Genomic DNA, 22,445 nt, shown 5'->3' on the forward strand with positions numbered 1-22,445 from the left:
AAAAAGATCATACACCATGACCAAGTGGGCTTTATCCCAGAGATGCAAGGATTCTTCAATATCCGCAAATCAATCAATGTAATACACCACATTAACAAATTGAAAAATAAAAACCCTATGATTATCTCAATAGATGCAGAGAAAGCCTTTGACAAAATTCAACATCCATTTATGATAAAAACTCTCCAGAAAGCAGGAATAGAAGGAACATACCTCAACATAATAAAAGCTATATATGACAAACCCACAGCAAACATTATCTTCAATGGTGAAAAATTGAAAGCATTTCCTCTTAAGTCAGGAACAAGACAAGGGTGCCCACTTTCACCATTACTATTCAACATAGTTTTGGAAGTTTTAGCCACAGCAATCAGAGCAGAAAAAGAAATAAAAGGAATCCAAATTGGAAAAGAAGTAAAACTCTCACTGTTTGCAGATGACATGATCCTCTACATAGAAAACCCTAAAGACTCCACCAGAAAATTACTAGAACTAATCAATGAATATAGCAAAGTTGCAGGATATAAAATCAACACACAGAAATCCCTTGCATTCCTATACACTAATAATGAGAAAATAGAGAAATTAAGGAAACAATTCCATTCACCATTGCAACAAAAAGAATAAAATACTTAGGAATATATCTACCTAAAGAAACTAAAGACCTATATATAGAAAACTATAAAACACTGGTCAAAGAAATCAAAGAGGACACTAATAGATGGAGAAATATACCATGTTCATGGATTGGAAGAATCAATATAATGAAAATGAGTATACTATCCAAAGCAATTTATAGATTCAATGCAATCCCTATCAAGCTACCAACAGTATTCTTCACAGAGCTAGAACAAATAATTTCACAATTTGTACGGAAATACAAAAAACCTCAAATAGCCAAAGCTATCTTGAGAAAGAAGAATGGAACTGGAGGAATAAACCTGCCTGACTTCAGGCTCTACTACAAAGCCACAGTCATCAAGACAGTATGGTACTGGCACAAAGACAGAAATATAGATCAATGGAACAAAACAGAAAGCCCAGAGATAAATCCACGCACATATGGACACCTTATCTTTGACAAAGGAGGCAAGAATATACAATAGATTAAAGACAATCTCTTTAACAAGTGGTGCTGGGAAAACTGGTCAACCACTTGTAAAAGAATGAAACTAGAGCACTTTCTAACACCATACACAAAAATAAACTGAAAATGGATTAAAGATCTAAACGTAAGACCAGAAACTATAAAACTCCTAGAGGAGAACATAGGCAAAACACTCTCCGACATACATCACAGCAGGATCCTCTATGACCCACCTCCCAGGATATTGGAAATAAAAGCAAAAATAAACAAATGGGACCTAATTAAAGTTAAAAGCTTCTGCACAACAAAGGAAACTATAAGTAAGGTGAAAAGACAGCCTTCAGAATGGGAGAAAATAATAGCAAATGAAGCAACAAACAACCAATCTCAAAAATATACAAGCAACCCCTACAGCTCAATTCCAGAAAACTAAATGATCCAATCAAAAAATGGGCCAAAGAACTAAATAGACATTTCTCCAAAGAAGACATATAGATGGCTAACAAACACATGAAAAGATGCTCAACATCACTCATTATCAGAGAAATGCAAATCAAAACCACTATGAGGTACCATTTCACACCAGTCAGAATGGCTGCGATCCAAAAGTCTACAAGCAATAAATGCTGGAGAGGGTGTGGAGAAAAGGGAACCCTCTTACACTGTTGGTGGGAATGCAAACTAGTACAGCCACTATGGAGAACAGCGTGGAGATTCCTTAAAAAACTGGAAATAGAACTGCCTTATGATCCAGCAATCCCACTGCTGGGCATACACACTGAGGAAACCAGAAGGGAAAGAGACACGTGTACCCCAATGTTCATCGCAGCACTATTTATAATAGCTAGGACATGGAAGCAACCCATATGTCCATCAGCAGATGAATGGATACGAAAGCTGTGGTACATATACGCAATGGAGTATTACTCAGCCATTAAAAAGAATACATTTGAATCAGTTCTAATGAGGTGGATGAAACTGGAGCCTATTATACAGAGTGAAGTAAGCCAGAAAGAAAAACACCAATACAGTATACTAACGCATATATATGGAATTTAGAAAGATGGTAACAATAACCCGCTGTACGAGACAGCAAAAGAGACACTGATGTACAGAACAGTCTTTTGGACTCTGTGGGAGAGGGAGAGGGAGAGGGAGAGGGTGGGATGATTTGGGAGAATGGCATTGAAACATGTATAATATCATATATGAAACAAGTCGCCAGTCCAGGTTTGTTGCATGATACTGGATGCTTGGGGCTGGTGTACTGGGACGACCCAGAGGGATGGTATGGGGAGGGAGGAGGGAGGAGGGTTCAGGATGGGGAACACATGTATACCTGTGGCAGATTCATTTTGATATGTGGCAAAACCAATACAATATTGTAAAGTTAAATAAAGTAAAATTTTTAAAAAATTAAAAAAAAAAAAAAGAAAACAAAATCAGAAGCAGCAATAGGGACCAGCTAAAAAAAAAAAAAAAAATAGAGAATATGCATATTCAGAGGAAAAGTAGGTCCTCAAAGAGAGAAGTTAGATATAAAGGTTCTAGAAAGTTTCATAAGGAAAAGTGATTTGGATGGTTTGAGAAAAAGCAACTTCCCTGAGCCAGCAGAGAAAACTGAGTGCCTCAAGGGTTACAGAAAAAGACATCAGCATGGTCAGGATCTGAAACCTAGAATAAAAACACCCATAGAAGCTCATCTGTTTATCAAGCTAGTTTAATTGTACAGGCTGGCTTTCTGGGACTGTGAGAATCCTGGGTAGGGTTGATGTTTGGAGTAGTATCTGTTTTCTGTAATATCTGAACTCAAAAACAGATGTATTGGCAGGCCTTGTTTGGAGGAGGCTGTGACTGAACAGTGGATCCAGAAAAAAAGATATAAGTAAAAGGTTGATGTGCTGCCTATGAAATTGTCATTATCCTGCAGAAAGAGTAATGAAAATTTATATGAACTTCAGAGGTTTTCATGGAAAGTGTGTTGGTACTATCTGGTAGCAGGGGTGGAGGGGGGTACAGACACTATGGCAGGTGGATGATGCCACAACAAAACCCAACAGAAATAAATTAGATCCTACTCCTTATAGAGAACTTTGGGAGAAGGAATACTGAGAACATGAAAGCAGTGTCTTTTTCTTCAAGAACATTTTCACCTGCCAGGTAAACAGGCATTCATGTATGTACACTATCAAGATAACCACTCAAAACTTACACACTTATTAATTACAATGGGAAAGGTTTGTAAAAATTGTAGATACTTTTCACATTCCAATCATGTTGTCCTGAAAACGTCTGTCCAGTTATCATCTGCTATTTGGAAGGCTCGTGTCTAAAGAACAACCAAGAACTGCTGATTTTCTCTCTGGAGTAATAGTGTGGTCTGTTCCTTCTCCTTCAGTGATCACAGCCGTACTTCTGACTCATCATTTCTGAGGTGGACTCTGACAGCAGCCTTCAAGTCGACCTTCTTAGACTCAATCCCATCCTCCTGAAATGCAGCCTCAAGAACACACTATCTGAAGCATGATCCTGACCACGCTTAGAGCTCTGTCCATTCTTTAACTCGCACCAGATCCTCAACACACCATACACCGTGCTGATTCACACCTCTTAGCTTTCACTATTTCCATTGCTTTGGCCAGGACCACTCCTTCTACATCTCATCACGTGGCTAACCTTCCCACATTAGTTAAACCTGAGCCCAGATATCATTTCTGGAGGAAGTCTTTCCTGAACCACGATACTAGCCAGGTACCATTTTTCTTTGCTCTCATAGCTTCACTTAATGCAATATTAGCATGATCTCTTCACGTCTGCTCTAAATTTATTAAGGGAAACATGTGTTTTATTCATTTTTGTACTTAGCACCTTGGAAACAAACAGCGATCACTCTGTTTCCAAGGAAAACCATTCAATATCACAGTAATCCAGGTCTATGCCCTGACCAGTAATGCTGAAGAAGCTGGAGTTGAATGGTTCTATGAAGACCTACAAGACCTTGTAGAACACCCCAAAAAGATGTCTTATTCATTATAGGGGACTGGAATGCAAAAGTAGGAAGTCAAGAAATACCTGGAGTAACAGGCAAATTTGGCCTTGGAGTACAGAATGAAGTAAGTCAAAGGCTAATAGAGATTTGCAAGAGAACTCACTGGTCATAGCAAACACTCTCTTCCAATGACACAAGAGAAGACTCTACACATGGACATCACCAGATGGTCAACACCAAAATCACTGATTGTATTCTTTGCAGCCAAAGATGGAGAAGCTCTATATAGTCGGCAAAAACAAGACCAGGAGCTAACTGTGGCTCAGTTCATGAACTCCTTACTGCCAAATTCACACTTAAGTTGAAGACAGCAGGAAAAATCACTAGACCATTCAGGTATGACCTAAATCAAATCCCTTACAATTATACAGTGGAAGTGACAAATAGATTCAAGGGATTAGATCTGATAGATAGAGGGCCTGAAGAACTATGGACAGAGGTTCGTGACATTTGTACAGGAGGCAGTGATCAAGACCATCCCCAAGAAAAATAAATGCAAAAAGGCAAAATGGTTCTCTGAGGAGGCCTTACAAATAGCTGAGAAGAGAAGAGAAGAGAAGAGAGAGGCAAAGGAGAAAAGGAAAGATATACCCATTTGAATGCAGAGTTCCAAAGAATAGCAAGGAGAGATAAGAAAGCCTTGTTCAGTGATCAATGCAAAGAAATAGAGGAAAACAATAGAATGGGAAAGCCTAGAGATCTCTTCAAGAAAACCAGAGATACCAGGGGAACATTTCATGCAAAGATGGGCACAATAAAAGACAGAAATGGGATGGACCTATAAGAAGCAGAAGATATTAAGAAGAGGTGGCAAGAACACACAGAAGAACTGTACAAAAATTTTTTTTCACAACCCAGATAATCATGATGTTATGATCACTCACCTAGAACCAGACATCCTGGAATGTGAAGACAAGTGGGCATTAGGAAGCATCACTACGAACAAAGCTAGTGAAGGTGATGGAATTCCAGTTGAGCTATTGCAAATCCTAAAAGATGATGCTGTGAAAGTGCTGCAGTCAATATGCCAGCAAATTTGGAAAACTCAGCAGTGGCCACAGGACTGGAAAAGGTCAGTCTTCATTCCAATCCCAAAGAAAGGCAATGCCAAAGAATGCTCAAACTACCGCACAATTGCATTCATCTCAGACCCTAGTAAAGTAATGCTCAAAATTCTCCAAACCAGGCTTCAACAGTACGTGACCTGTGAACTTCCAGATGTTCAAGATGGATCTAGAAAAGGCAGAGGAACCAGAGATCAAATTGCCAACATCCACAGGATCATCGAAAAAGCAAGAAAGTTCCAGAAAAACATCTACTTCTGCTTTATTGACTATGCCAAAGCCTTTGACTGTGTGGATCACCATAAACTGGAAAATTCTTCAAGAGATGGGAATACATTACCTGACCTGCCTCTTGAGAAATGTGTATGCAGGTCAGGAAGCAACAATTAGAACTGGACATGGAACAACAGACTGGTTCCAAATAAGAAAAGGAGTATGTCAAGGCTGTATACTGTCACCCTGCTTATTCAACTTAAATGCAGAGTACATCATGAGAAATGCTAGGCTGGATGAAGCACAAGCTGGAATCAAGATTGTCAGGAGAAATATCAATAACCTCAGATATGCAGATGCTGCTGCTGTTGCTAAGTCGCTTCAGTCGTGTCCGACTCTGTGCAACTCCATAGACGGCAGCCCACCAGGCTCTCCCCTCCCTGGGATTCTCCAGGCAAGAACACTGGAGTGGGTTGCCATTTCAGCAGAAAGTGAAGAAAAACTAAAGAGCTTCTTGATGAAATTGAAAGAGAAGAGTGAAAAAATTGGCTTAAAGCTCAACATTCAGAAAACGAAGATCATGGCATCCAGTCCCATCACTTCATGGCAAATAGATCAGGAAACAGTGTAAACAGTGACAGACTATTTTTGTGGGCTCCAAAATCACTGCAGATGGTGACTGCAGCCATGAAATTAAAAGACGCTTGCTCCTTGGAAGGAAAGCAATGATCAACCTAGACAGCATATTAAAAAGCAGAGACATTACTTTGCCAACAAAGGTCCGTCTAGTCAAAGCTATGGTTTTTCCAGTAGTCATGTATGGATGTGAGAATTGGACTATAAAGAAAGTTGAGTGCCAAAGAATTGATGCTTTTAAACCGTGGTTTTGGAGAAGACTCTTGAGAGTCCCTTGGACTGCAAGGAGATCCAACCAGTCCATCCTAAAGGACATCAGTCCTGAATATTCATTGGAAGTTCTGATGCTGACCTGAAACGCCAATACTTTGGCCTGCTGTTGCAAAGAACTGGCTCCTTTGAAAAGACCCTGATGCTGGGTAAGATTGAGGGCAGAAGGAGAAGGGGACAACAGAGGATGAGATGGTTGGATAGTATCACTGGCTCAATGGACCGGAGTTTTGAGTAGACTCCTGGAGTTGGCGATGGACAGGGAGACCTGGCGTGCTGCAGTCCATGGGGTCGCCAAGAGGTGGACACGACTGAGCGGCTGAACTCACTGATTATACTTATCGCCGTATCTACTGATGATCTAACTATAATTTTAAAACCTAAAAGTACAATAATACTGTTAAAAATTATAAATGATGTTGCCAAATTTAACAAATAACTTACAGGATCCCAGATAAATTCGAGTATCAGATAAACAGCAAATGAGTATTTTTTGTGTAAGTATGTCCCAAATAATGCATTGTCACGCTTATACTAGAGAATATTTTTTATCTGAAATTCAGATGTAACGGGGCATCCTGTATTTTATCTGGCAACTCTAGATAGAAATTTTTAGAGGACTGAAAAAAATTAGTGGTCTTTATTTATGGTGACCTTTTCAGAAATATGAAGTAACCTGAGTTTTGTAACATTCCATTTTTTTAAACTGATCAAAACCTAGGCTCTCAATACACATTTTTATTAAGTCTTTCAAAGGTAAAAATGTTAAGAGTTGTATTTACAATCTCCATCAGGAGAAAAGAATCCTCTCCTAAGTGTTTTTGATCTGAAGAACAAAGTACAATAAATTAAATTGTAATTTATTTCATTATTTAATTTATTATGTAATTTAATTTACAATTAATTAAAATTCTAAATTTGATTATTTCTATGAGGGAATGTGTGAATTCAATCTTCTACTGGATATAAACATTTGTGTTCTCGAACTAAGTTTAAAGTTTTAATAACATTTATCAATGTCCCACAAGCTCTAAAACACATCCTCTGAAAAGAGATGAATTTAATAGAAAAAGTACTAGGCCAGGAGTTTGGAAACCTTAGCTCAGGCTTACCTGTCATGAGCTTTAAATGTGAACTTGGGCATGGCACATAACCCATTCTCTCCATGTCTGAAATGAAGAGGGATTCGGAAATGATTTCAAAGGCCCCCTTCTCTAACTCTAACAACTCCTTCCAGTCTATTGGTCAAGAAAACCAAAGCCACAAGACCTGGGAGGAGGGAATGAGCGCAGGTTGTGAGTCTGCAGACCTGGGCTACTCCCTGGTCTCCTGGGAAACTTTCACATATGAGTACACTTGCCCTCCAGAGATGTTGGAAAATCTACACGCACGCTAGTCCCCATGCCCCTGAGCTGCACAGTCCCCTTTCAGCTCATCTCACTTTTCAAATAAGACATCACTGAAGACAATGTGGTGCTGGAGAAGACTCTTGTGAGTCCCTTGGACTGCAAGGAGATCTAACCAGTCCATCCTAAAGGAGATCAGTCCTGGGTGTTGAAGGATTGATGCTGAGGCTGAAACTCCAATACTTTGGCCACCTCATGCGGAGAGTTGACTCACTGGAAAAGACCCTGATGCTGGGAGGGATTGGGGGCAGGAGGAGAAGCGGACGACAGAGGATGAGATGGCTGGACGGCATCACCGACTCGATGCACATGAGTTTGGGTGGACTCCGGGAGTTGGTGATGGACAGGGAGGCCTGGCGTGCTGCGATCCATGGGGTCGCAAGAGTCGGACACGACTGAGCGACTGAACTGACTGAACGGAAGACAAGGGACAACTGACAGCAGAGAGTCTGTACCAAATGCCCTCTTGGTCTGCACCGCGCAGGGGAAACAGCCCCTTTCACCTACCACAGGCTGCTTTCTGACTTCAGACTTTTGGTTCAGCCAACCTCCCCACTCCTCCCGCAACTTTTTTTTTTTTTTAAAGACATACTTCTAGAAAGAACCAGTACTTTCTAGGTAGACCATTCTTTCACAAGGAAGTAGACCTGAGGAAAATCACCATTATCAGAACGCAGCACAGTGACCCCAGTGTTCTTCGGCCAAAGTCATTCTGTTCCATCTCTCCTCCCTGAGCCTTGCTTTTCTCTATGCATGTTAGCATGCATCTTCTAACAGCCATTAGTCTCGCTTTTCCACTAGGGTTTCAGTCTCAGCTGTGGTAAATCTGTCAGTGACCTCACCAACAAAACTGAGCGTTTTACCTGGCTCAGTTAAGGTGAGTGAGTGAGTTTACCTAGGGGTGAGCTCTGACTACCATCCACCCTGACACCACTGAGCAGAACGTGTCCTGGCTGCCCCTGATGTGGGAGTGCCAGCACCAGGGCAGCCCTGCTCACACACCTAACGAGCAGACTCAGAGAGGCATCCTGAGAGGGTTGATTCTCTAAGTCCCACAGAGGCATATTTTATCACCTGATTTATCAGATGTTCACATGAGACTATTTAAAGGCAGAACAAAATGCTATGCAAACCACTGTTTTTCACCAGCATTTTGCTGCAAAAAGACCATGTTTGAGGTACGACCCAAAAACCCGGAACACAGAGAGCATCTGCCCTCAAGACGACGAGTACTGGAGAAAGAAGCTTTATCAATAAGCATCAGAAGAGAGGTAATGACCCCAGTCTTATCTTATCACTACCATCTTTCCTCTTCAAAGTGTGGATGGTACAAGCTAGGAGTACAGTTACTGGTCAGCCTACTGTATGGATACAGTAAACACTCAGAACAAGAGGAAATAGATGTTCTGTAAAGTAAGCATATCGGAGAAAATGTTTTCAGGATAATACTATGCCATGTATTAGTCTGGATCAAAATGAACTGTTATCTGCATCTGACATTCCTTTCTGCCTCTAAATGAGTTATTCACATACAAGACACAGATTCTGAGGTATAAATAAAACTATAGAAAACTTTAATAATGTACCTGGGCATCTGCAGACTTGGTGAGAGAAGGAGATGAACCTGCTCCCAAAAGGGAGTAAAGGGTTATAGTTTGGTGGTTTCTCAAAAAGTTAAACACAGAGTTACCATATGACCCAGTAATTCTACCAATAGGAACACAGCCCCAAAGATATGAAAGCATAGACTCAAACAATGCTTGTATGTTGAATGTTCCTTGGAGCATCATCCACAATAGCCAAAAGGTGGAAATGTCCAAGTGCCCATCAACAGGTAAATGGATAAGCAAAATAAGGTTTAGACATGCAATGGAATACTATTCTTCCATAAAAGGAATGAAATTTTGGTTTGTGCCACAATACAGATGAACCCAGAAAACATAATGCTCAGTGAAATAAGCCAATACAAAAAGATAAGCCTAGTATGATTTCACTTACATGAAATATCTAGAATAGGTCGATTCATAAAGTCAAAAAGTAGATTAGAGGTGACCAGAGCTTGAGAGAGAGGTGAACAGGGAATTATTGCTTAATGGGTACAGCGTTAATGTTCAGAGTAATGCAGGGGTTTTAGAAATAAACAGTGGGGACAGTTATACAATGTTGTGAATATAATGAATGCCACTGAATTGTACACTTAAGGTTACAATGGCATATGTTTTATACAGCTTGCCACAATTTTAAAAATGGGGGCGGGGTGCTCTTATTTAATAATATGGGCCTGGTAAAGGGAGCGGGGGCATGGTTAAAAAAACCCACTAAGCACTCTATGCAAATTAGTGATACAGATGGAAAGCAAGAAGGGACATTTGCACCACCTACTGGCCTTTGGGACTGGAGAAATCAGGTCTTTTTTTTTTTTCTTTAATTGGAGTGTAATTGCTTTATGATGTTGTGTTAGTTTCGGCTGTATAACAATGTGAATCCGCTATAAATATACACATATCACCTCCCTATGGAGCCTCCCTCCCACTCCCCCAGCCCACCTCTCTAGGTTATTACAGAGCTCGGAGCTGAGTTTCCATTAGCTATCTATTTTACACATGGTGAAGTATTTATGTCAATGCAACTCTATCAATTGAGGAGTTAGATCTTGACTTCTCAAGGGGAAATGCACCAAGGAGGCGTCATGGACAGAAGTTCTGTTATGCCAAGGGAGTCCCTGCAGATGCAACAGAGGCGTCATTCTGTGACCTCACCCTTCTCCCAGCAGCACCCCTTATGCCCTCTAACGGGTTAGTTAAGTGAAAACCTAGTGCTTATGCTAAGAAGACAAGCACTCAAAGAGTGTGCTAAGCAGGCACAAGTCATCCCAAGAGACCTTTTAAAATATATTGTTAAAATCCACATTTGTGGATTCAAACTTGGTCATTGTAACAAAGCTGCATCTGTCAGGTCTATGTGCAAAATCAATTAATTTAGGGGGCACATTGGTGGCCAAAAGTTTGAAATGTGGTTTTTGTTTAAAGATCCGAGTAGATTGTTAGAACTAGGCAGTACAAAAACACAGGAGGCCTTGGAGAAGTTCATTGTGGACATTATGAAGCAGGGTTTTGGGAACGAGTTGGGTTTTGGTGATGAAGATGTCTGTTTTCAGATTCTTATTGCTGCTTTTAATGTCTTTTAAATGGTGAGTTTGTCTTGCCTTTTAATTCTGAATCACTTCCACCAAAGTACCCCCTGCCCCGAACAATTCCACCACTGATTACTTTTGACTATGGCTTAAGGAACTTTCATTCTCTTTCTCTCTCTCTTCCTTTTTTTTCTGTTGGCCATCTTCTACCTGAAAAATTATTCTGTTTTTATCTATGATCAACTTTAAGAATTTTAATTGAGAAAGATTGCTCTAAAATTTGAGTGATTTGCCAAGAGATCTAGACACTATTCACTATCCAAGTTAGTAGAAATAATCAAAAATATCTGCTTAAAATCCAACCTCAGGGGCAAGAGGTAGAACATCTTTTTTATAAGAATCTTATCTTTTGCATTTCAGTTCTATTTGAATTCAGGAACAGATTATTTTATTCACTTCTAAGCCACAGAGCTTGAGCAAAACATTTTCCTTTTGCCTTCCTTAATTTGCTTCATAAATATAATCTTTTTTCCCCTCCCAATCTGTAATGGCTTTTGTACAGCTGTTGCAATGAGGGAAGTTTTTAAAATGCAAATTGGCACTAGGTATATTGCACAAGCTAATAAGAGAGAGCTTTGCCAAATGTTAAAAAAAAAAAAAAAAAAACTCCATTAACTACACTGACTAACAGAATAAAAAGCTCACCCAGGAGTGATTTTCAGTGACTTTAAAACCAGAAGACTTTATTTCACCTTTAACAGTAAGGAGAAACAGAATATATATTCTCAGAATATATGATCAGAATCATATATGCTTTCCACGGCATTCCACAACAGGGCATTGTTGACATGGGGGAAGCACAATTCTCACTGTGAAGGACGATTCTGTCCAGTGAAGGCTGAAGGATAATTACCACACTGACCTCTACCCACTAACATCAATGGTGCCCCTCCAGTCACTGTGGCAATTGAAATACCTCCAAGTAATTCTCAAAGTCCTCTAAGAAGGGAGTACTAGTCCACACGAAAATCCAGCTAGTGATATTCTCCAAAGGTACATGTCCTAAATACCTTGGTAGGATAAGAGGAGAAACAAAATGGAGTCTGAAAAACTTGTGGTCAAGGGTCTGCACATGACCTTTTCTTTATTATTGACAAAGTTGATTTAAAAGAAGAAAAGAAAGAAAGGGATTTCCCTGGTGGTCCAGTGGTTAAGACTTCATCTTCCAATGCACGGCAAGTGGGTTCTATCCCTAGTCAGGGAGCTAAGAGCTCATATGCCTCACAGCCAGAAAACCAAAACAGAAAAAATACTGTAACAAATTAAATAAAGACTCTTTAAAAATTCTTTTTAAAATAAGTAAAATTTTTAAAAAAGAAAAAAATATGCCCACAACTGCCTCTTAGTCCAAAAAAAACACAAAAATCCTAATATGAGGTGGGGTAGAGAGATGAAATTCCTACTCTGCAATACTCTTTCTGATCTTTTTGTTTGCAGAGCACACTCTAGTATTATATCACCAGAACTTTTAGTGACCAAGCAATAGCAATACACTGGCTCACAGTGTCCATAATAGCATCTGAGGTTATCCCAGTCTTCATATGGAGACCCTTCATGCCGAGTGACTGTCAGAGGACAGCTGCCTTGACCATATCTCTTACATACCATCAAAACAAAATTCTTGCATATTCTAGGAAAAACACTTTCTCTTTGCCAGCAGCTTCATGTTGCCAAACATTTTTTCTCTTAGAGCAGGTAGATCTCACATCTCCACTGCATCTCATGACGTTAGTCAGGATGCCACAACATAGACATTCTAGTAAAGGCATGAAAACTGACAATATGCATTTTACACAATGACCCAAATTCAGCAGTATTCCCATGAAAGGCTTATAGACTACCAGAGGGCTATAGCACCAGCTCCTAACAACTCTCCCACCACCTTTTCATAAAATTTACCTCCAATGGCGGTTTTTAAAGAAAATAAGCATATCAATACTAGCAAGTATATATTACTTCCTTGGCTATGTCTGATTTCTTCTAGGAATTTTACATTTTGAGAAGGTATGCTTGACTGCCAGAGCTTTCCTACAATATGAGAAACTCAGAGGACAACGCAGCATGATTTAAGGACTTGATCAAAAGCACTGGATTAAGTCTCTCCTGTTGGTGATTTGATTATACTTAGGGTGACCACACATCCTGGTTTGCCCAGGAAAGTTCCATTCCCATCTGTTCTCTTGAGGTAATTATTAATAGCACTCTCTTTCATTCTCAAAAGCGTGATCAATTATATGGTCATTCTCATTAAATTCAGTCACTGGGAGATAGATGACAATGTCACCCAAAGAAGATATAGAAAACTAATTTTAGGAGAATAAAACAAGTCTTTTTTGAATGTCTGTTGGCTGTAAAATAGTTTAAATAAGGACTCTTTAGTATATATTCAAAGGTAAAAATGGGCCCTAGCCTCAAAAAAAAAAAAAAAAAAATCAAAAGGGATATAGGAAGAGAATTAACGTCAATCCCAGTGAGTATTTTGGACATCTACTATATTAATATGCTGGGCTATAGGGACAAAAGTCATCTTTCCTGTACTTGGGAACCATAAATTCTATCCTTACAATGTGGGGGAGCAGATAGAAATTAAAGCAGAATTTTGGTGTGCAGTGTGGTATAGTGGTCAGCTCTTCCATTTCCTAGTTGCAGACCTTGGGAAAGTCAATCACTCTGAAAATGAGTTTTATCAAATGAAAAGTTATATAATCCTCTCATAGGTTCCCTGATTCCATTCAGCATGTCTTTTCTAATTGCTTCCTATGTGCCAAGTATGAGGTGGTTACAGAGATGAAACAGATTATTAACACAGTGATGGTACATGGTAAGAAATGAAGTTTAAATACATTATTTCAAATATTCAGTGTATTATTTCCATTACAGAACAGCACACACACAGGGACATATAACTCCCAAAGAAGGGCCCTTAGAAATCCAACTAGAGATGGGAAACAGGTGTGGTTCAGGCTGACCTCTGAGAACAGAAGAGCTGAATCTTGAAGGATGAGGAATAGTCAGACATGGCACTGAGAGAGATGAAAACTATTCAGGCAGAGAGAACAAAAACAGTAATAATATTAAGAAAAGCTATTGTTTCTTAGAGAGCTTGTGGAAATATAAGCAATACAAAGCAGGTGAGTGACAGGAAGAGAAGTTGAGGGGCTGGGTGGAGACTGGGTGACAGGTCTTTGTATATCCAGCTAAGAAGGCTGGCTTTTTCCCTTAGGCCAAAGAGGGTTTTCATAGGTAAATGACAGTCAGGTTGTAGACAGGTTATCTCTGGCAGTGTTGGAAAGATGGATTTGAGTTCAGAGCACAGTAACAGAGGTAAGAAAAAGTCTGGAGACTTCTGATGACGCTATAAAGTTAGCACTGGGAAGTAACACTGGAGTATGTCGCGATTCTGTTTCCTCTATTTTCAAGTCCTAGGGTTTTAAAAGGTAATAGATTCCTCACAGCAGCCATGGCCATTAGCAAACAGGAAAGGTTCTGCTTTTCATTTCACCTCTGGGAACCATGCTCATTCAATACTGTTTTCATCACATGCTTTTCATCTAGACTAAAGCCCATGTTGAAATAAACAACCAATCCTAAAAAGAAAGTTGCTGCTGCTGCTGCTAAGTCGCTTCAGTCGTGTCCAACTCTGTGCGACCCCATAGACGGCAGCCCACAAGGCTCCCCTGTCCCTGGGATTCTCCAGGCAAGAACACCGGAGTGGGTTGCCATTTCCTTCTCCAATGCATGAAAGTGAAAAGTGAAAGTGAAGTCACTCAGTCGTGTCCAACTCTTAGCGACCCCATGGACTGTAGCCCATCAGGCTCTTCTGTCCATGGGATTTTCCAGTAAGAGTACTGGAATGGGGTGCCATTACCTCCTCCGAACAAGAAAGTTATGCTCTCTGAATTTAAGTTTTTGCTCCTGGAGGCAGGCTGTTGCCTCGATGAATAAACATAGCAAGTAGCTCATGAAAGATTGATGCAGTTAAGGGGGTCCCTCTGGCATGCAAGGGGATGGCTGAGAAGAGTTAGCAAACATGACATAAAGGACCAGTCCTTGGGCATCAGCTCAAACAGGCTCGGAGATAACAAAGGGGAAAGAAGAGAAAGTAGACTAAGTGTGAATGACCAGAAAAGCAAAGATATTAGGTTTGTTTAGTCTTTATTATTTATCATGTAACCTTGAGAAAGCCCCTTATCTTCTTTGAGCCTTACTTTTCCCATCTGTTAAAGTGGATGGAGTATTCATCACCCTATCTTTCAAGTTTGTGAAGAGGAAAAAAAATAGTGGACTCTCGTTTGACTGAAAACAAACCTTGGAGAAGTTATATGCTATGCTATGCTAAGTCACTTCAGTTGTGTCCAACTCTGTGTGACCCCACAGACGGCAGCCACCAGGCTCCCCCGTCAATGGGATTCTCCAGGTAAGAACACTGGAGTGGGTTGCCATTTCCTTCTCCAATGCATGAAAGTGAAAAGTGAAAGTGAAGTCACTCAGTCGTGCCCGACTCTTAGCGACCCCATGGACTGCAACCTACCAGGCTCCTCCATCCATGGGATTTTCCAGGCAAAGTACTGGAGTGGGGTGCCATTGCCTTCTCCAGAGAAGTTATATATGGAAGTAAAAATGCCTTGAAAAAGCTGGAACTGGTGTGCAAATGTACACCAATTTTAAAACTGATTTTCTTCTTCAGTTGATTTGCAGTTAAACCTTTACAGCCCACCACATTCTCTAACCTCTTCAGTCTATGCTCGCTTTCTGTGGCCAAGAAAACTTTGTATCACCTTTGACTCACTATCAATCCTATTCTCTCTCCTCCCATTTCCTTGCTTTAGCAGAAGTCTATATTCCATCCCACTTGCTCCCACAGCTGTTGTGACTCCACATCTAGCTGCTACCTCCTGGTTCAGATGGTAAAGAATCTACCTGCAATGCAGGAGACGGGGGTTCGATCCCTAGGTCAGGAAGATTCCCTGGAGGAGGAAACGGCAACCCATTCCAGTATCCTTGACTGGAGAAGTCCATGGACAGAGGAGCCTGTGGGCTACAGTCCATGGGCTCACAAAGAGTTGGACACGACTGAGTGACTAACACTTATTGACTTCCAGCTGTGACATTACTATCTTCTACCTTTCATGCATTAGTGACTTATACAAAGATTTCAAATGGTCACATTCTTGTCTCATAATGGTCTATCTTCCTATGACCATGAGTCAAAAGACAGGACTTTGCCTTTTAAATCCCAATAATTTAGTTTATGGGCAAGACACACAGTGGGTCATTCAACAAAGTCTTGATTAAAGTTTTGTTGAATCCCTTGGCTGATCCAATCTATCCCAGCAGTTCCCCAAGGTTGTTGAAGATAAGTGTGCTAAATATGTAAGAGGTGCTTTTGGCTCTCTTAAGGATGAAACTATCAATCCAGGAGATTATTATTTCAACTGAAAGTCCATCAAGCATCTTCCCACAATTATTTATTTATAGCTTTAGAAGCTTTTAGCAAAGCAGAAATCAGCATGCTCAATTAGGTCACCCATGTCCCACATTTAGGAAGCATAGAAGCCAATATGTAAAGAATAGCTGATGGCAACATATCCTACAAAAAACTGTAGACATGTGATAACCATATCAAGAGGGAGGCCCCCAATTTGAACAAAATCACAATAACTGACACTCAAAGAGGCTTGATGATAGTGAACTTGGAGGCTCAGTTTTCTCATCTATGGAAACTAGACGGTTGAATCTGACACACTGAGCTCCTGTCCAGCTCTGATGTTCTATGCCATCAGGTCGGCAAAATAAGTGATAAAGTATGTGTGACCATATGAGAACTAACAGAAACATTTGATGACGGTCACCCTGAGAATAACCCATGGACTCAGAACAATGCTTAGACCCAACGTTCCAGTGCAGGTAACCAAGTCAGTAAAACATTACATCTACATCGAGTGAGCAATCAGACATTATCAAAAAGAAGATGACAGTACACACTTCTTCCTGGTACAAATTAACTTCTGAAATGTACCGAAAGAGAAACAGACACATTCGGACTCTCAACTACAAAGTGTGAGCATCCGATGGGAAAGCCCAGGGCGGTTCATACCCAGAATAAAGTGAACAGTGAAGTGAGCTTTCCTGACTTTCCTTGTTAATAAACCACAGAGATAAGAGAAACCACACGGTGGCCCTTTAAAGGTACTTTTGCATCAATAGGTCTTGTGACATAGATTGCAGGGTTTCAGAGCCCTTAGAAACTTCCCAAGTTTAAATTTGGAAAGTGAAAGAAATGGCATAGCAGAATCAAGCCTGTCAACCATCTTTCAAAAACCACATATTTAATAGGATACTGTTTTGCTTGCAATCACCGTGGGCATTCTGTGATTTAAACAACACCACCACCAAAGGCATGAAATGTTAATGATTTTTAAAGGGTTCATAGGTTCATAAAAATAAGAAGCATGGTGTTCAATCTTCATGCCCGGAGAGCCAAGTGACTTTCCCAAGATCCCCAGGCTAATGGTAGCTTAGATGTAGAGCCAGATTGGAACCCAGACTTTTCGCACATACACAGAAAATGTGAGCACCACCCAAATTCCTTCTGGGAAGAACATTTCTGCATCAGCAGTTAAACAACATGATTCCCAGTGAGCATCACAGGCCTCCACTCATCCAGGAATGCTTGTTTTGAAAAAAATGGAGACAGCTAGCACTCAGCAAAGAAGGCAATCAGCAGTCCCATGTCCTCCCTGGGTCAGAGCCCATAGCTACAGTAACCAGCTCCATCTCTCCTTGCAACTGCTTCATTTTCTCACTCCATGAAAATGCAGTTGAATTAGCCATTCAGAACGTGAGTTTAGGCAGTGAACTCATGGCTGTTTATGAAGTCCCTCCAAAGCCTGTTTGCACCATCACTGTATTAAACAAGCATAAGGAAAAATTAAGTTCCAGCAATGAGGGTATCTAAAACACAACCAAGCATGAAGTGCGCAGTTCTAGAAAATGCTAAGAATGTTCAGCCACTTCATCTCAACACCCCTTTCAATGTGGTTAGCTTCTGTAAACACAACTCATTTTTTTCAGGGTTCTGTGACTTCTTTGGTGGCTCAGTACCAAGATAAGCTATAAGAAGCCATTTAGCTAAAGCACCCTCTAGACAAACTATGCTCACCATCGTGTTCACGCCCCTCACAGTTCATCTTTACGTGACTGCTCTAACACTGTCTGGTGACAGTCCCTGGGGTGTGAGAATTGTAAGAATGACACCACAGCAATAAACACGGACTGACTGGCAACAACCATACAACACTTATGATAGGGACAGAGTAAGGGGACAAAGTAGGTGACTAAATAGATATTAATAGATTAAGTAGATCCCCATTAGGGATTGTAAGTAAAGAAAAAACTATGGGCAACTCCTCTAAGTTAATGATCAATCAAGAAATTAGGCTTGCTTAGCAATGAAACCATGCAACAGAATCATGAGACATGCCCCCCTAAACCATGGTGGAATGAAACCCACAACCTGCCTGGTGAGGTAAGTTAATGATTCCTAGAACATGCTCCTCTGCACACACTAAACAAACATATATGGAAAAGGTGACATTATACTAAAACCTGAGACAATTTACCATATTTTAGTATGTGTTACCTCTTTTTTGCTCATTTCCACTGCACCATGACAGTCCTAGTTTAACCACATAGGGGCAAGACAAAATTTACCTGCCCAACTTGGAGGAGGAACCGATGATAGAAGCTTGACGTCTACTCAAGAATGAAGAAGAAGGTGGTTTTCTCCCTCTCCCCATTCATTCTTTGCTTATAAAACTCTAGTCCACTAAGTTCTCAGGCTGGCCCTCCCTTGCCTGCCCACTTGTAAATCTCACAAGCATCCCATGAGGATAAACTCTTTCCTTACCTGTTACTCTGCCTCTCACCGAATCCTTTCTGCAAAGAGACAGAAGAACCTACACTCCAGTAAGTCCCTAAACACATTTTGTAGTTTCACTTGTTAAGAATTATCACCAGCATTGAAATTACAACCCAAGACTTCAAAAGAGCCTGGACCTGAGGCACATTGAGTTTCCCTGAGTAAATCAATACTATTCTCTCCCTTATAAGTTCAACAGAAAAAGCTGGATGGTTTCCAACCTATTTTTCATGGGTATAGAGTGGGCTATGACATTATGGTAACTGCATGTACCAACTTGTACCAAAGATACACAAAGGAGAAACTTCTAACAAGCAGGTTTTCTGTTTGGTATAAGGAAGACATGCCTCAACTTGCCTTCTATGTTCCATTTCGATTCCTATCCAATTTCCAGGAATAAGTGCAGCTCTTTGAGACTGCTACATGTTTTATGGATAGTATTACCAGTGAATGCATTTGGTATCCCAGAGGTTCAGTATTAAAATCTGGCTGTAATTCCACTGCCAAATTCTAATGAGATTGCAAGCCCCAGGGCCTGTGTCTTCAGATATGGAGTGATACGGCTTTGAAGTTATGATCCTGAATCTCTGTAGCCCAGACCCAGCTAACTGACAATTGTTGGTTCACCTACAAACAACATAACCTGAGGGTCTTTCTCCTTTTTCCAGGCAGCCTACCTGCTTCTCTAAAAAGCTAGAGGAAGTAAGAAAGAAGGTGAAAGATGTATGAATAAGATGGTGAACAGGAGGGAAAGACAAAGGGGGAAAAGTATAACCACTCCAGTTAGAAAAGGGGACCCACTCGCCAAACAGAGAGGACATCATTTTCTCTAGAAAATTATTTATAGATTAGTAGTTTATTTTTGTAGGAAAAACATAAACAAAGCAAGCATGATTTTTAAGCATTTTAATGAATGTGCTGATGAAATGGACATGAACAGTCAAGGCTTTCTTTTGTTTGGTAGAAGACCCTTCATCGGAGAGAAGACAGTTCTGCTTTTGGGGCTTGGCTTTACTTGTGAGTGAGTCACTTAGCCTCTCCTCAGTTCAGGTGTTTTCTCTATAAGAACAGATAAAAATTTTTCCTGCCCTACTTTAATCCCAGGAGTGTCGGAGGATCAACTGAGGTAACTGATGCAAATTTTTTGGAAAACCCAGAGCATCATAAGCAAATATGTTATTAATAGTTTACATTATTTAATATTTCATCACTTTTGAGTTAAAATATGGGATGAAGTGAAACTAAAAAAAATTTACTTTGATCTTCAAACTCTCTTTCTCAAAGGACTGCAATGGATAAGAGAATCTGCTTATCCTATGTCATTTCAGAACAGCTTATGGACAAGTCAACAATCATGTGAAGTTGTATTTTTGGAAATTTTACTTGAGCATCTTATTTCATCCATAAGAATACAATGTTCATTAAGGAGCCATTACTTAAAATTTTTCTGACTAATGCATTTAACTAGCACCCTTGATTTTGATCAGATCTGGTAGAATGGTCATTGGCTTATGGACTTGGAAGTCTGGACAGAAAGTTTTGACACTTCCAGAAGTCTGACTGCCAAGAAAACCAAGAAGGGAGACCAAGGTGTTTAGATACAGGAGTACAAGGGAACACCAGCCAGAGTTTATTGATCTGCAGAACATAATGTCTAGACTCAAAACAGTCCAAGGCCAAAAGTTGTCATTCCTCTAAAGATGTCTGAAGTAGGGTGGGATAGGTGGTCCACAGGAAAGCAGAAAGATGAGCAGCGATCTGCTCTGGCAGAAGTGAGGAGGTTATTTACAGGATGACCTTGTAATTTCTTGTCTAAATTGAGACACTACTGAAAGGAAAAGGGTTTGCTCCCAATAATTATACCAAGGCAATGGATCTTGCCAGGTTGCTTAATGGTGAAGAATCTGCCTGCCAAGGCAAGATGTGTGGGTTTGATCCCTGGGTCAGGAAGATCCTCTAAAGAAGGAAATTGCAACCCACTCCAGTATTTCTTGACTGGGAAATTCCATGGATGGAGGAGCATGGCAGGCTGCAGTCCATGGGCTCACAAGAGAGTCGGATACAACTTAGTAACTAAAACAACAGCAACAACAAATGGATATGGACAGAGTTTGTCCCAAGCAATCCATAGGTAGAGACATCCTACATACATTATTATTGTTTTGTTATAGAATGGATATTTATGTCTCCCTGAAACTTGTATATTGAAACCTAAACTCCATTGTAATAGTATCTGGAGGTGGGCTTTTGGGAAATAATCAGGATATGAGAGTGGAGCCCTCATGAATGGGATTAATAACCTTGTAAGAAGAGGTCAGAGAGCTGGCTAGGTCTACTTCTAAGCGAGGACATAATGAAAAGTCAGCAGGCTGAAACCTGGAAGAGAGCTCTCTCCAAAATGCAAAACCCTTCTGGCACCCTCATATCAGACTTTCAGCCTCCACACGTATGAGAAATGCATTTTTGTTTATAAGCCACCCCATCTTTGGTACTTTATCATAATAGCCAAAACTAAGACATGCTTTTTTCCACATGCTTTTTTCCATTCTATAGAATAGAATATAGTCAACCAACTCAGGGGAAATGAGAAAAAATGAACTCTTGTTCCCTCATTTCCTGGAGAATCAGTTTTAGAGAGTTTCAAAAACATTTTTCATAAGCCAAATTTTAAATTGGGGAACAAAGATTTGGATTTAGAATTCTAAATCTACCTCATCCTAGCTGGGTGACCTCAGACTAAAGAAATACCCTCTCTGAGCCTCAGTTTCCTCATCTATAAACACAGGAAAAGAAATAATGTGCCTAACAGGTTTGCTTTGAGTGTTGAAAACACCAAGGCTTATATAAGATTTATCAAAGGGCCTAGAACATAACAAATGTTGTTAAAATATTACCATTAAAATATAAATTCTAGAATAGTATCTGACACACACGTGTCCCATGTTCAACCAGATGCTTCTCAATGACTTCTTCACTTCATGCGTGTCTCTTCCTTCTGACCCGTTCTTACCCATTCGCCTGTTAGCCTGTTTCCTAAGCGACTTGGACAACAAACTGTCCGTATATCATAGTCCATCCCACCTACTCATGGACGGACGTAAAAATTCAGAACATTCTAAGAAGTCTAAAAAATGTGTAAAGAGGTGGTTCATAGACAGTGTTCTGATGGCTATTTGCGAAGTAAATATGGATCTTGTCACAGCAAGTAGACCTAATACACAGGGCTCAGGGCTTTCATCTTCACAACAATTGCTATGCACATATAAAAGCTGATTTTTCTTTCTTCAAACCAGCTTTCTCTAGCTTTATATGAGGGCCTTGAGAGTTAAGTGTCTTGACTGCCCAGAAATAAGACAGTCTACGGAGAAGGCAATGGCACCCCACTCCAGTACTCTTGCCTGGAAAATCCCATGGGTGGAGGAGCCTAGAAGGCTGCAGTCCATGGGGTCGCTGAGGGTGGGACACGCCTGAGCGACTTCACTTTCACTTCTCACTTTCATGCATTGGAGAAGGAAATGGCAACCCACTCCAGTGTTCTTGCCTGGAGAATCCCAGGGATGGGGGAGCCTGGTGGGCTGCCGTCTATGGGGTCGCACAGAGTCGGAC

At 40.4% G+C, this 22,445-nt stretch overlaps 1 protein-coding gene across 1 annotated transcript in view; it reads right to left on the bottom strand.

Moving 5' to 3' along the window:
* The window catches only part of LOC139180332 (uncharacterized), a 368,615-nt gene that overhangs the window by 33,183 nt on the left and 312,987 nt on the right, over window positions 1-22,445 (bottom strand). The window contains exon 5 of the mRNA XM_070781800.1: window positions 1-22,445. This exon is cut by the window's left edge and continues 33,183 nt beyond it; it is cut by the window's right edge and continues 69,781 nt beyond it. The gene's annotated coding sequence lies outside the window, so the exon portion shown is untranslated.

Source organism: Bos indicus, chromosome 28 (assembly GCF_029378745.1).
Source record: "Bos indicus isolate NIAB-ARS_2022 breed Sahiwal x Tharparkar chromosome 28, NIAB-ARS_B.indTharparkar_mat_pri_1.0, whole genome shotgun sequence".
Lineage (NCBI taxonomy): Eukaryota > Metazoa > Chordata > Mammalia > Artiodactyla > Bovidae > Bos > Bos indicus.